General features: G+C 49.2%; 3 pseudogenes; all 3 read left to right on the plus strand.

The window, feature by feature from the left end:
* Positions 1-4,399: 4,399 nt before the first annotated feature.
* Positions 4,400-4,518, plus strand: LOC143989081 (5S ribosomal RNA; annotated as a pseudogene).
* A 102-nt stretch (positions 4,519-4,620) lies between these two features.
* Positions 4,621-4,739, plus strand: LOC143990000 (5S ribosomal RNA; annotated as a pseudogene).
* Positions 4,740-4,834: 95 nt separating this feature from the next.
* Positions 4,835-4,954, plus strand: LOC143989214 (5S ribosomal RNA; annotated as a pseudogene).
* The last annotated feature ends 7,499 nt before the right edge of the window (positions 4,955-12,453 follow it).

Genomic DNA, 12,453 nt, shown 5'->3' on the forward strand with positions numbered 1-12,453 from the left:
GTATAAACTAGCTTGTCTACTGTATACACTAGTCCGTCTGTATACACTAGCAAGCCTGCATACACTAGCCTCTCTGTGTAACCCAGCCTCCATCTCTTCATACCCAGGACGTTCTTCTCTATAATCTAGCCTATTTGTATACACTAGCCTGTCTTTTGTACACATTAGCCTCTCTGTATAAACTAGCCGGTCCTCTGTATACACTAGTCCATCTGTATACACTAGCAAGTATGCGTACTCTAGCCTCTCTCTCTGTATACCTTAGCCTCCATCTCTGCATACCCAGGACGTTCTTCTGTATAATCTAGCCTATCTGTATAATCTAGCCTATCTGTATACACTAGCCTGTCTTTTGTACACATTTGCCTCTCTGTATAAACTAACCGGTCTTCTGTATACACTCGTCCGCCTGTATACACTAGCAAGTATGCATACCCTAGCCTCCATCTCTGCATACCCAGGACGTTCTTCTGTATAATCTAGCCTATCTGTATACACTAGTGACCATCTTGGCATGTGTCAAGAGGGTTGAGAGTGCACAAAGAAATTGCCTACGAGCACAACACCCTGAAAGCACCCAATCTCGTTTGGTCTCAGAGGCTAAGCAGGGTTGGGCCTGGTTTGTACCTGGATGGGAGACCGCCTGGGTTTTCCAGATGCCGCAGGCTTATTTTTATGTTGTTGGTGTTTACCTGTTTTTTTCGCTTGTTTCCCAAAGTGATCATCTTGGCATTTTTCAAGAGGGATGAGAGTGCCCAAAGAGATTGCCTATGGGCACATCACCATGAAAGCGCCCAATCTCCGCTGATCTCAGAGGCTAGAAAGGGTCGCGCCTTGTTAATACCTGGATGGGAGACCGCCTGGAAATACTAGGTGTGGTAGGCTTCTTTTTATGTTGTTGGCGTTGCCTTTTTTTTTTCTTTGTTTGTTTCCCAAGGTGACCATCTTGGCGTTTGTCAAGAGGGTTGACCGTGCCTAAAAAAAATCTACTATGGCTGCATCACCCTGAAAGAGCCAAATCTCATTTGATCTCAGAGGCTAAGCAGGGTTGGGACCTGGTTAGTACCTGGATGGGAGACCGCCTGGGATTTCTCGATGCCATAGGCTTTTTTTTTAAGTTGTTGGCATTGACTTATTTTTTTTTTGTTTTATTCTTTTATTAAGTATAAGTAGAACAACATAAATATAACAGTCCATACAGACCATACAGCATGACCCAGGGTCACAATTACATGGTAACAAAAAATAGGCAGCCAAATAACTCTGGGTTCTCAGAGGGGAGTCCTAGAGTTTCATGCAGAAAAGAGAGAAACCCCACCTCGGACATGTAGTACAGTATAACTAATGCAGCTCCGTTTGGACTTTAGCCAAAAATTTTATATCTGCTTGCAGCAGCGAGATGGGGCGATAGGAATCCGGGGAGTGGGGATCCTTTCCTGGCTTGGGTATCACTATAATAACTGCCTGCCGTAGAGTATCAGGTAGGGACCCGGAGTCAAATATGTGTGTATATAATCTCAACAATTCTGGCACTAGTGTCTCAGAGTAGTGGGCATAGAAATCCAGGGGAATACCATCCAGTCCAGGGGCCTTAGCCGTTGCAAGGGATGCCACCGCTAGCCTAATCTCATCTGCCGATATCGGGGCCTCAAGAGACTCAACCTGAGCCTCAGACAGGTAGGGAAGAGAGATATCTCGGAGGTACGCCCCCGTCTCAGTTCTCGGCCTTTGCACCTGCGACTCATAAAGGGCAGCATAGTAAGCACGAAACATGGTGGCCACTGTTGGCGGATCAGTCACCTCCTCACCCCCATTGTCATTCAACGAAACCACCACCGGGGGCTTGGAGTCCCGATGCGCCAAGTAGGCCAGCAACTTTTCCGCCCTCTCTCCTTGTTCAAACACCGTTGCTTAACAAAAAACAACTTTTGCTTAGCCTGTTCAATGTGGAGGTGACATAATACCTGGGCCTTAGCAGGTGTGGGGTCAGTAGTGAAGTCAGTGGTCACCGAGTCCAGCTCCCGTAGGGCATTAGATAGCAAAGTCTTGGAGGTACGCTTCAACGGGTTAATCCGGTGTGTTAAATTGGAGCGTACGTGCAGTTTAAAAGCCTCCCAGGTACAGTCAACCGGAGCCGTCCCCTGATTAGTAGTAAAGAAAAACCCCCATTCGTCCCCTAAGTCTTCGCTGGCCGGGTACAACATGGCATACTTGAGGTGATGTGCCCTAAGGCGCCTCTTGACTTCCACGAATCGGGAACGACGTTTTTGAACTTCTGCGGAGAAGTCAGGAAACTCTGAGATATGTCCGTTCTGAAACAGGATGTTGCCTTTTTCACGAGTAAGGCGAAGGATGGCATCCCTATCCCGGTAATTTAACAGTTTAGCAATGCACGTGCGAGGAGGTGCCCCCTCCGTCGGCGGGCGGGTAGGCATTCTGTGGGCCCTTTCAATAATAAATGAGGTAGAGAACTCTTCCCTACCGTAGGCCTTAATCAGGATAGATTCCAAAAATGTCGCCGGGTCAGCCCCCTCGGAGCCCTCCGGCAGGCCGATAAAGCGGAGGTTAGATCTGCGGGCCCTATTCTCAAGGTCGTCCTGTTTCTGGGCCAGCTGCTGGAGCTGCCTTTGCACATCCTCTTGGGCATGCTGCAGAGGGAACAGGACATCTTCGGCCTGACTGATCCGGGTTTCAGTTTCCTTCACTCTGTCACGCAGTTTAGCCATGTCCTGTCGGATAAGTGAGACATCCACCCTAACCTCCTCAAGTTTAGTTGTCAGTGTGGTCTGGCAGGTAGAAATCGCCTCAAGCACCTTCGCCGTGTCTGAGGTAGCAGGTTCTGCAGCCGGAGTGGACTGTCAGCCATGTTGGCCCTCATAGTCCCGCTGGAACTTTTCTAGAGATGCCGCCGCTGCAGACTGCTTCTTCGTCGGAGACATCGTCCCAATGTATACACAAGAAGGTAGCGGGTATTACACCGGTAAAATCGTAGGTAAAACAGTTAGTGGGCACCCAGGATCACTACAGGAGATCGCGGTAGGAGCGGAGCTCAGGTCACAAGCGTCCTACTCCATTGCTGTCCAGGCCACGCCCCGTGCCATAGGCTTCTTTTTATGTTGTTGGCTTTGAACTGTTTTTTTCCATTGATCCATTGATCCATCCTCAATCTCCATCTCCACCCACTGCTTGTGTGGGCCATTACAATGCCAATCAACGACTCTCGCTAGCAGAGTCGCTCTGTAGTATTGTCTCAGATCTGGGAGACCCAGACCCCCCTTGTCCTTTGGTCTGGCAAGCAATTGCAAACGGGCTCTGGGCGGTTTGCGCGCCCAAATAAAGTCCCGGAGCAGCACCTGCAGTTGTCTGAAAAAAATTGGGGGTAACCGGATCGGTAATATCTGGAACAAGTATAAGATCCGCGGGAGGGCCGTCATTTTGAATGCATTACAGCGCCCGAACCAGGTCAGTGTTAAAGCATGCCAGTTTCCCAAATCTGATTTCAGTCTATTCAGGAGAGGGACAAAATTAAGCGGGTACAATTGCGCCAAATCCGCTGCGATGTCAACGCCCAGGTAACGTATCGATTTTTCAGCTCAGTAGAATGGAAAAGCGGAGCGTAGCCTCTTGGCCTCACCATCCGGGACCGATATATTCAATACAGCCGACGGTGCAATTGATTTTATAGTTTGATAGGCTGCCGTATCGCCGGAGAGCCGCGAGTATATTGGGAAGCGAAATGTGTGGATTGGAGACGAAAAAAATTAGATCGTCAGCGTACGCCGCAATTTTGTGGTGTGCCGAGGGTTTGGATATGCCAGTAATATTCGGGTCATTCCGAACGTGACACATAAGTGGATCCAGTGTCAGAATAAAAATTAGGGGAGACAGAGGGCACCCCTGCCTCGTCCCATTAGTGATGGGGAAAGAGTCCGAGCACCACTCGTTCACCCGTACCGCTGCCGACGGCGTGGAGTAAAGCGACATTACCCAGCTCATCATGTTGGGGCCAAGACCTATATGTTCCAGGGTGGCCTGCATAAAGTGCCAGCCCACCCTGTCAAAGGCCTTCTCCGCGTCTTTTTATGTTGTTGGCGTTGATTCATTTTTTTTTTTTTCGCTTGTTTCCCAAGGTGACCATCTTGGCATTTGTCAAGAGGGTTGAGAGTGCCCAAAGAGTTCGCTTACAGCAGCATCACCCTGAAAGAGCCCTATCTCTTCTCATCTCTGAGGCTAAGAAGGGTTGGGCCTAGTTAGTCCCTGGATGGGACATGGCTTTGGAATACCAGGTGCCGTAGTCTTCTTTTTATGTTGTTGACATTGACCTGTTTTTTTTTCCGCTTTTTTCCCAAGGTGACTATCTTGGCATTTGTCAAGAGGGTTGAGAGTGCCTGAAGAGCTCGCCTATGGCCACATAACCCTGAAAGCACCAGATCTCGTCTGATCTCAGAGACTAAACAGGGTCGGGCCTTGTTAATACCTGGATGGGAGACCATCTGGGAATACTAGGTGCTGAAGGCTTCTTTTTATGTTGTTGGCGTTGACTTGTTTTTTTTTTTTGTTTGTTTACCAAGGTGACCATCTTGGTGTTTGTCAAGAGGGTTGAGAGTGCCTGAAGAGCTCGCCTATGGCCACATAACCCTGAAAGCACCAGATCTCGTCTGATCTCAGAGACTAAACAGGGTCGGGCCTTGTTAATACCTGGATGGGAGACCACCTGGGAATACTAGGTGCTGTAGACTTCTTCTCATGTTGTTGGCGTTGACTTGATTTTTTTGTTTGTTTCCCAAGGTGACCATATTGGCGTTAGTCAAGGTTGAGAGTGCCTGAAGAAATCTCCTATGGCCACACCACCCTGAAAGAGCCCAATCTCATCTGATCTCAGAGGCTAAGTAGGGTTGGGACCAGTTTAGTACCTGGATGGGAGACCGCCTGGGATTTCCAGATGCCGTAGGCTTCTTTTTATGTTGTTGCCGTTGACCTATTTTTTTCCGCTTGTTTCCAAGGTGACCATCTTGGTGTTTGTCAAGAGAGTTGAGAGTGCCTGAAGATATTGGCTACGGCCACATCACCCTAAATCTGTTCCATCTCATCTGATCTTGGAGGCTAAGCAGGGTCGGGCCTGGTTAATGCCTGGATGGGAGACCGCCTGGGTATACCAGGTGTCGTAGGCTTCTTTTTTTTTCAAATATAATTTTTTCTCCAAATAGGGGAAGACGGTCCCCCGAGTACATAATGCAACAGAGAATTACAGAGAAAAAAGCAGCTGAACAATACTTGATACAGGTATATTCGCAACTGTGAGTCTGCCTTCCATCAATCACAATGATTCGAGGCACGGATAAAGTACTGTACCAAGATCCAGGGTCACACAAACCCCAGGTCCCTCCGGCATAATCCATCCAGAGGGGGGTGTGGGGCCGTCATTCCCAATTTTCCACTCTTTCGAAAAGAGAGAGGGGGTGGAGGGGGTGAGAGATAGGGGAGGAAGGCAGAAAAGAGAAGGGTTGAAAGATCAGAAAAGGAGAAGAGGGGACGAGACACGATGGCAGCCACTGTCCAAGGGGCCAGTCAAGGAAAGCTCAGAGCACTAAGGCGATAGCAGGCGACATCCTTCCAGCGAGAATATAAAGGTATTCCAGATGTCTCAGGTTTGTTTAAAAAATTCTTGTTTACCTTGTGATGTGAGGATCAAGTCCTCCATTTTTTTTAATGTCCTCTATTTTCCTAAGCCAGTGAGTAATGAAAGGGGGGGGACATTTTTTCCAATAGAGAGGGATGCAGGATTTCGCCGCATTTATCACATGCCGCAAAATTGATTTTTTTGTACTTCTTAATGGGAATCTGTGAATGGTGCAAGAGAAAGAATGCAGCCTCTTCCTGGATGGAGAAGTCTGTGAATTTTTGTGTTATGCATCGGATCTCTGTCCAGAAGTCCACCAAGCTGGGGCAGGACCAAAAAATGTGCAGCAACGTGCCCTCTTCTTCTCCACACCTCCAGCATATGTTCGAGGAAGAGGGGAAACATTTCTGCAGCTTTGATGGTGTCAAATACCACCTGGTGAGAAGTTTAAAATTTGTCTCCTGTATCTTCGTGCACAGCGACATTTTGAGAGCCAAAGTGATAATGCGTTGTCTCTGTGCTGGGGAAAATGAGCAATTAAGGTCCTTTTCCCAGTTGGACAGACAGGTTAAGTGTGGGTAATCTGTTTGAGAGAGAATGTGGGCCAAAGGGCCTTCGCTCCTGCATAGAGTCTCAAACTCCGTCTGAGGGCGGGCGAACGTTTGAGGATTGGGGATGGAATGGAGAAAATTATGTCGTTGCGATGCTCTCCAAAAAGGCAGTTGGAAAAGCCCTGTCGGATCTGTTAGGGTTGAGAAAGAAGGCCATTTTCCATCAATGACGAATTTAGACGCATTGTCTAGGTTGGAATTTCTAAGTGGGTCCCCAGTTCAAAGGTTGGATGGCCACGTATAGGGAATAGGGGGGAAGTCAAAGACGTGAGTGTGTTTTGGGTAGCGATCAGGTGACTGACTTTCAACTAAGCCCCTATAGTGGGATGTGACATAAATTCTGTGGGTAAATACTTATAGCACCACATGGCGCTTCTTAGCGGAATTTGGGAGTGAGCTTAGAAAGTTTGTTTCGATTCCAGTCCAATACATGCCCCAGATGGGAGGCCAGGTAGTAGCGTCGCAAGTCAGGGAGAACCAACCCTCCCTGTTGTTTAGACAATGTCAGCTGTGACCGCTTAAGTCTGGGATTTTTGTGGGCCCAGTTAAATTGAGTGAGCAAGGATTGAGCTTGCTTAAAAAACAGGACTGGAATCTGGATCGGGAGAGCTTGGAAAAGATAAGTAAATTTAGGGAGTATGTTCATTTTAATGAGATTGCATCTCCTGAACCAGGAATGGAGGCCAGAATGCCACCCGTGAAGCAAACTGCGGATCTTAGTGACAAGGGGTGGGGGGAAGTTCAACATAAACGTACGCGCGATGTCCGGTGGAATGTAAGTACCTAAGTACTTAAGGGCTGTATGGGTCCATTTAAATCGAAAATTGGACTGCAAGTCTATTAACGTTTGCGGGGGGACTGCAAACCCCATGGCCTTTGATTTCAAGAAGTATCCCGTATATCTGGAATTCCCGAAGGAGATTTGGCAAGGAAACTCTGGGATTCGTCAGCGAGAACAGCATGTCATCCACGTAGGCAGATATCTTGCACTCAATAGTACCCATTTGGAGTCCCGTTATGTCTGAGTTTTGTCGAATTGTGGAGAGAAAGGGTTCCAATGACAGTGCGAATAATAGGGGCGACAGGGGGCCACCCTGTCTGGTCCCATTCCCGATGTCAAGGGGAGATGAGAGAACCCCATTCGCTTTGACTTGAGCTGAAGGGCGTGAGTATATCTTACTTATCCATGCCAGCATCCGTTCACTCAGACCTATATGGCAAAGGACCGAGAACATTAATGTCCATTTGACCCGATCAAAAGCCTTCTCGGCATCAGTACTCATGAAAAGACAAGGGGTCCCAGATGACTTTGCTTTATGGATCAGGGTAAGCACCTTAATGGTGTTGTCCCTATCTTCCCTGGTGGGAATAAAACCTAACTGGTCATTATGTATAAGGGACTGCAAGTGATGTGCCAATCACGTGGCGAGGATTTTAGAGAATAGTTTTAGGACCGAATTTAGGAGGGAAATGGGTCTGTAGCTCCCACATAGGCCCGGGTCTTTGCCCTCCTTAGGTATCAACGAGATGTGGGCTCTAAGGGTATCCTCAGGAAAATCCCCATTCGAGCTCAGAGTATTAAATAAATTCACCAAGCGCGGGCCGAGAATAGGGAGGAAGGTCTTAAAGTATTGTGCGGTATATCCGTCAGGGCCCAGAGCCTTACCCACCTTCGGAGGTCCCACGGCCGTCTGGACTTCTTCCAGTGTGATCGGGTCCTCCAAGTACTCCCGTGATTCCGATGAGAGGGTTGGTAGACCAGAACCGGTTACATATCTGTCTATATTGTCCTGTCCAGACTCTGAATCGGGCAGGTTGTAGAGATCAGAGTAACATTTTTCAAAGACTTCGGCTATTTGGGTTGGAGTAGAGGCCCTCTGGCCATTCTCATCTATCAACTGTGGTATGTAAGAGCCATATTTCAACTCCTTTACCGACCTGGCTAAGATTTTTCCGCATTTGTCCCCTGACTCCTACGTCAGTTTACGACAAAACTGGAGTGCCGCTTTCGCTTTATAATGGAGTAGGTCAGCAATATGGGTACGGAGTGTCCCCAATTCAATCTCTAAGGTCCGTGAGGGGGTATGTTTATGTTTCGCTTCCACAGAAGCAAGTTCACGAAATAGAGTAGCAAGCTGTTCCTTCCGTGTTCGTTTGATGCACGCCCCGTGCCTGATAAGTACCCTGCGGAGTACTGACTTGTGAGCCTCCCAAATTATCCCCGGGTCACAGTCCTGCGTTTAGTTTTCTTGGAAATAAAGGTCCAATTCCCTGGTCACATCTGCTAAAACTTCCGGTATCTGGAGGAGGCTCTCATTAAGGTGCCAGAATAGAGACCTAGGTGAGGGGTTCCTAGAGAGGGTGTAGGTAAGGGCTACAGGAGCGTGGTCGGACCAAGTAATATGGCCGATGGAGGAAGAGCTCACCAAGTGCAGTTGGTCATGTGGAATCAAGAAGAAGTCTATCCTCAAGTATGATTTGTGAGGAGAAGAGCAAAAAGAGGGTAGTATTTTTAAAATGTGTTTCTTGTATAAAGGCCACATCAGTACAGGAAGTCTTCAGTTCTCACAGGAGGATCCACCGTTTTTCAGGGGAGTTCAGTCCCTTAACGTTTAGAGAGGTGACCTTGACTGAGTCTGCCATCGCTCCTCGGGGAGGGGGAGGGGGACGTCAGAGAAAAGAAAGAAAGTTGAACCAAGGTAGGTTTTGGGTAGGTAATGCATGGCGGGAACTAAGGGGGAGAAAGGAAGGGCAAATGGAAGGAAAGGTAAAGGGAAAAAGAGGCCGGGCACCTCAACCCCAGGGGGAGAGGGAAATTAAGGGTTGTCCGCACTCAACAGTACAGGAAGGGTATACTAAAACAGCACAATTATGCTATAGCGCTTACCAGATGTACACTGGGTTTAAAGCGCTGTCCTACTTGGGTTGGTGGGTAGACAGGTCAGAGAGGGAGCCCCCGAATCCTAGTCCCCCCAGTCCCGGCAGTGGTAAATGTCACGTCTGATACCGGTATGCAAATAAAAGACAATCAGTAACATCATAGAACCAAAAAACAATAGTATAACCAAAACAGAGGTAGAGCATATAACTTTCAGCACTGAGGGGTCTCCTCGGCTCGCCCTAAATGTAGGCATGCACGAGGGAGCCCGTCACAACAGAAAAGGCATCACAGAATGGGATCCACCACCCCCTGTCCCATGCTCCTAAAGTACATGCAGTCCCCAAACAAATGCATTTCTCCCTTTGGCAGATTGTCCTCTCCTTACCCCTTCTCTCCCGTCCACGCCCCGGGGGGAAAAGGGGCAGGGAAGGGGGGAAAGGGGGCGTGGAAGGGGGGAAAGGGGGAGGGAAAGGAGGGAAGGGAAGGGTGGGAAGGGGGGAAGGGAGGGGGGAAACAGGGGAGAGGGGACAAAAATGCGGAAATTTCAAGTCCTTTAGCGCACTCCCACCAGCAAACACCCGGACCCCATAAATTTCAACTCCTCCCCTCCGTGGTCACCACATCAAGATGAAAGAGGAGCAGCCCTGGTCGGTGCATGGAAAATCCGGCAGGCAAGGGGCTGGGGCCACCATCCCTCCATCCAACGGGAGACTTCACCCGAGCAGCAGTCCTGGGGCACGCCAATTAGTGTCTCTCCTGCATCGCCATCGGGGGCTGTGTAGAGCATCCAGAGGGAGGCTTGGACCGCCCAAACAGTAAGGGATAAATCCTCCAGGGGGGTCCAGAGTCACCCTGGAGGGAAGCAGTGTCTCGTACCAATAGGCTCAATAAATAATTTATCCAGGGTCCCCGAAAGCTGCAGAAGGCAATGTCGGCAAAGAGTAGGTGGGAGCCAGAGGGGGGGACGAGGGGCGCAACCAGGGGGAGGGGACACATATGCGGGAATGTCAAGCCCTTCCAGTATAGCGCACTAGGTATCACTCAGAACCCCCAAAGTGGCACTCTCAACCCTCTTGACAAATGCCAAGATGGTCACCTTGGGAAACAAGCGAAAAAAAAAACCGAATCAACGCCAACAACATAAAAAGAAGCCTACAATAACTGGTATTCCCAGGTGGTCTCCCATCCAGGTACTAACCAGGCCTGACTCTTCTTAGCCTCCAAGATCAGACGAGATTGGGTGCTTTCAGAGTGCTCGGACTCTTTCCCCATCACTAATGGGACGAGGCAGGGGTGCCCTCTTTCTCCCCTAATTTTTATTCTGACACTGGAACCACTTATGTGTCACGTTCGGAATGACCCGAATATTACTGGCATATCCAAACCCTCGGCACACCACAAAATTGCGGCGTACACAGACGATCTAATGTTTTTTCGTCTCCAATCCACACATTTTGCTTCCCAATATACTCGTGGCTTTCCGGCGATACGGCAGCCTATCAAACTATAAAATCAATTGCACCGTCGGCTGTATTGAATATATCGGTCCCGGATGGTGAGGCCAAGAGGCTACGCTCCGCTTTTCCATTCTACTGAGCTGAAAAATCTATACGTTACCTGGGCGTTGACATCGCAGCGGATTTGGCACAATTGTACCCGCTTAATTTTGTCCCTCTCCTGAATAGACTGAAATCTGATTTGGGAAACTGGCATGCTTTAACACTGACCTGGTTCGGGCGCTGTAATGCATTCAAAATGACGGCCCTCCCGCGGATCTTATACTTGTTCCAGACATTACCGATCCGGTTACCCCCAATTTTTTTCAGACAACTGCAGGTGCTGCTCCGGGACTTTATTTGGGCGCGCAAACCGCCCAGAGCCCGTTTGCAATTGCTTGCCAGACCAAAGGACAAGGGGGGTCTGGGTCTCCCAGATCTGAGACAATACTACAGAATGACTCTGCTAGCGAGAGTCGTTGATTGGCATTGTAATGGCCCACACAAGCAGTGGGTGGAGATGGAGATTGAGGATGGATCCATTCCCCTATTGACCTCCCCGTGGCTCCTGTCCTCCCTACCAAAAGACCTCAGAGATCACCCCGTAGTGGGAGCTACGTTGGCTGTTGTGCGGAGGTTGTTCCGCTGCACACACATTGCTCCCCTGCCGTCACCAATGACTCCGGTTATAGGTAATCCAGACTTCCCACCGGGATTTACCAACAAGAAACTGCGACAGTTGACAGTGGTGGGGAAACAGCGTCTGGGAGAGGTGTGGCCCTCGGGAGGGCTCCCGACCACGCAAACTGTCGCCGAGCTTTCTAACCCTCCGCTTGACTTATTTAGTGCTTATCAACTTCGTCACTTTCTTCTGGCCATACAAAGGGCCCCCTACACTCCTAGAGACCTGACGCCCTATGAATCCATCTGTCACAAAAAGGAACCTATGCGACACACCCTCTCCCTCCTGTACAACCTATTAAGTAGTCAGGAGGAGGAGTCGACCCCACCATTTATCCACAAATGGGAGAGGGACTTTGGCATCACATTTACCCCACAACAGATAGGGAAGATCCTGACCTTAGTACATAAAGCTTCCATCGCAAACCAATATCAAGAATCAGGATACAAGATAGTCTCACGCTGGTATAGAGTCCCATACCTTCTGAATAAAATGAATAGATCGATCCCGGATGTTTGTTGGAGGTGCAATTCAGATACGGGGACCATGGGACACATTTTCTGGGCATGCCCGGCCTTGAGGAACTTTTGGGTGGAGGTGACCGGGACGATAAAAACTCTACGAAATGTAGATATCGCAGACAACCCAGCAGCGTGCCTTCTACACTTGTCCGAACAGCCTGTTCGAAAATACAAAAAAACCCTCACGATGCAACTCCTGAACGCCGCCCGGGCCTGCATTCCCACACTGTGGAGGCAGCCTCAGCCCCCATCCAAGGTGCTGTGGTATTCCAAAGTCAATCATCCATTCTCCGGATGGAAGAATTGACCGCCACCCTTCACAACACTGAAGAGGCATTTGGTGTTACATGGAGGCCCTGGAGGTATTTTACTGGTACTTGAGACTACATTCGGGAGGTGAGCAGCGCCCCTGTCCCAGAAAAAGACTGAACATCTAACGTTTACCTACGTAGGCCATGTCTGCCCTGGGTGGCATTCCCCCCCCTCCCTTTTTGTCTTTATTATTCTATTTTTCCCCGCCGCCATCCCCCCCCCCTCCTCTCTCTCCGTCTTTGCACTCTCTTCTTCCCCCGTCCTCCCTTTTGACTATGCCTTGTCTCCTTACTAGCCTTTGGGACCCAGAAGAACCCCAGGGTTCTGGAC

This window comes from Lithobates pipiens, unplaced genomic scaffold (genome assembly GCF_037356315.1).
Source record: "Lithobates pipiens isolate NorthernLeopardFrog02 unplaced genomic scaffold, aLitPip1_a1.2 Scaffold_1, whole genome shotgun sequence".
Classification (NCBI taxonomy): domain Eukaryota; kingdom Metazoa; phylum Chordata; class Amphibia; order Anura; family Ranidae; genus Lithobates; species Lithobates pipiens.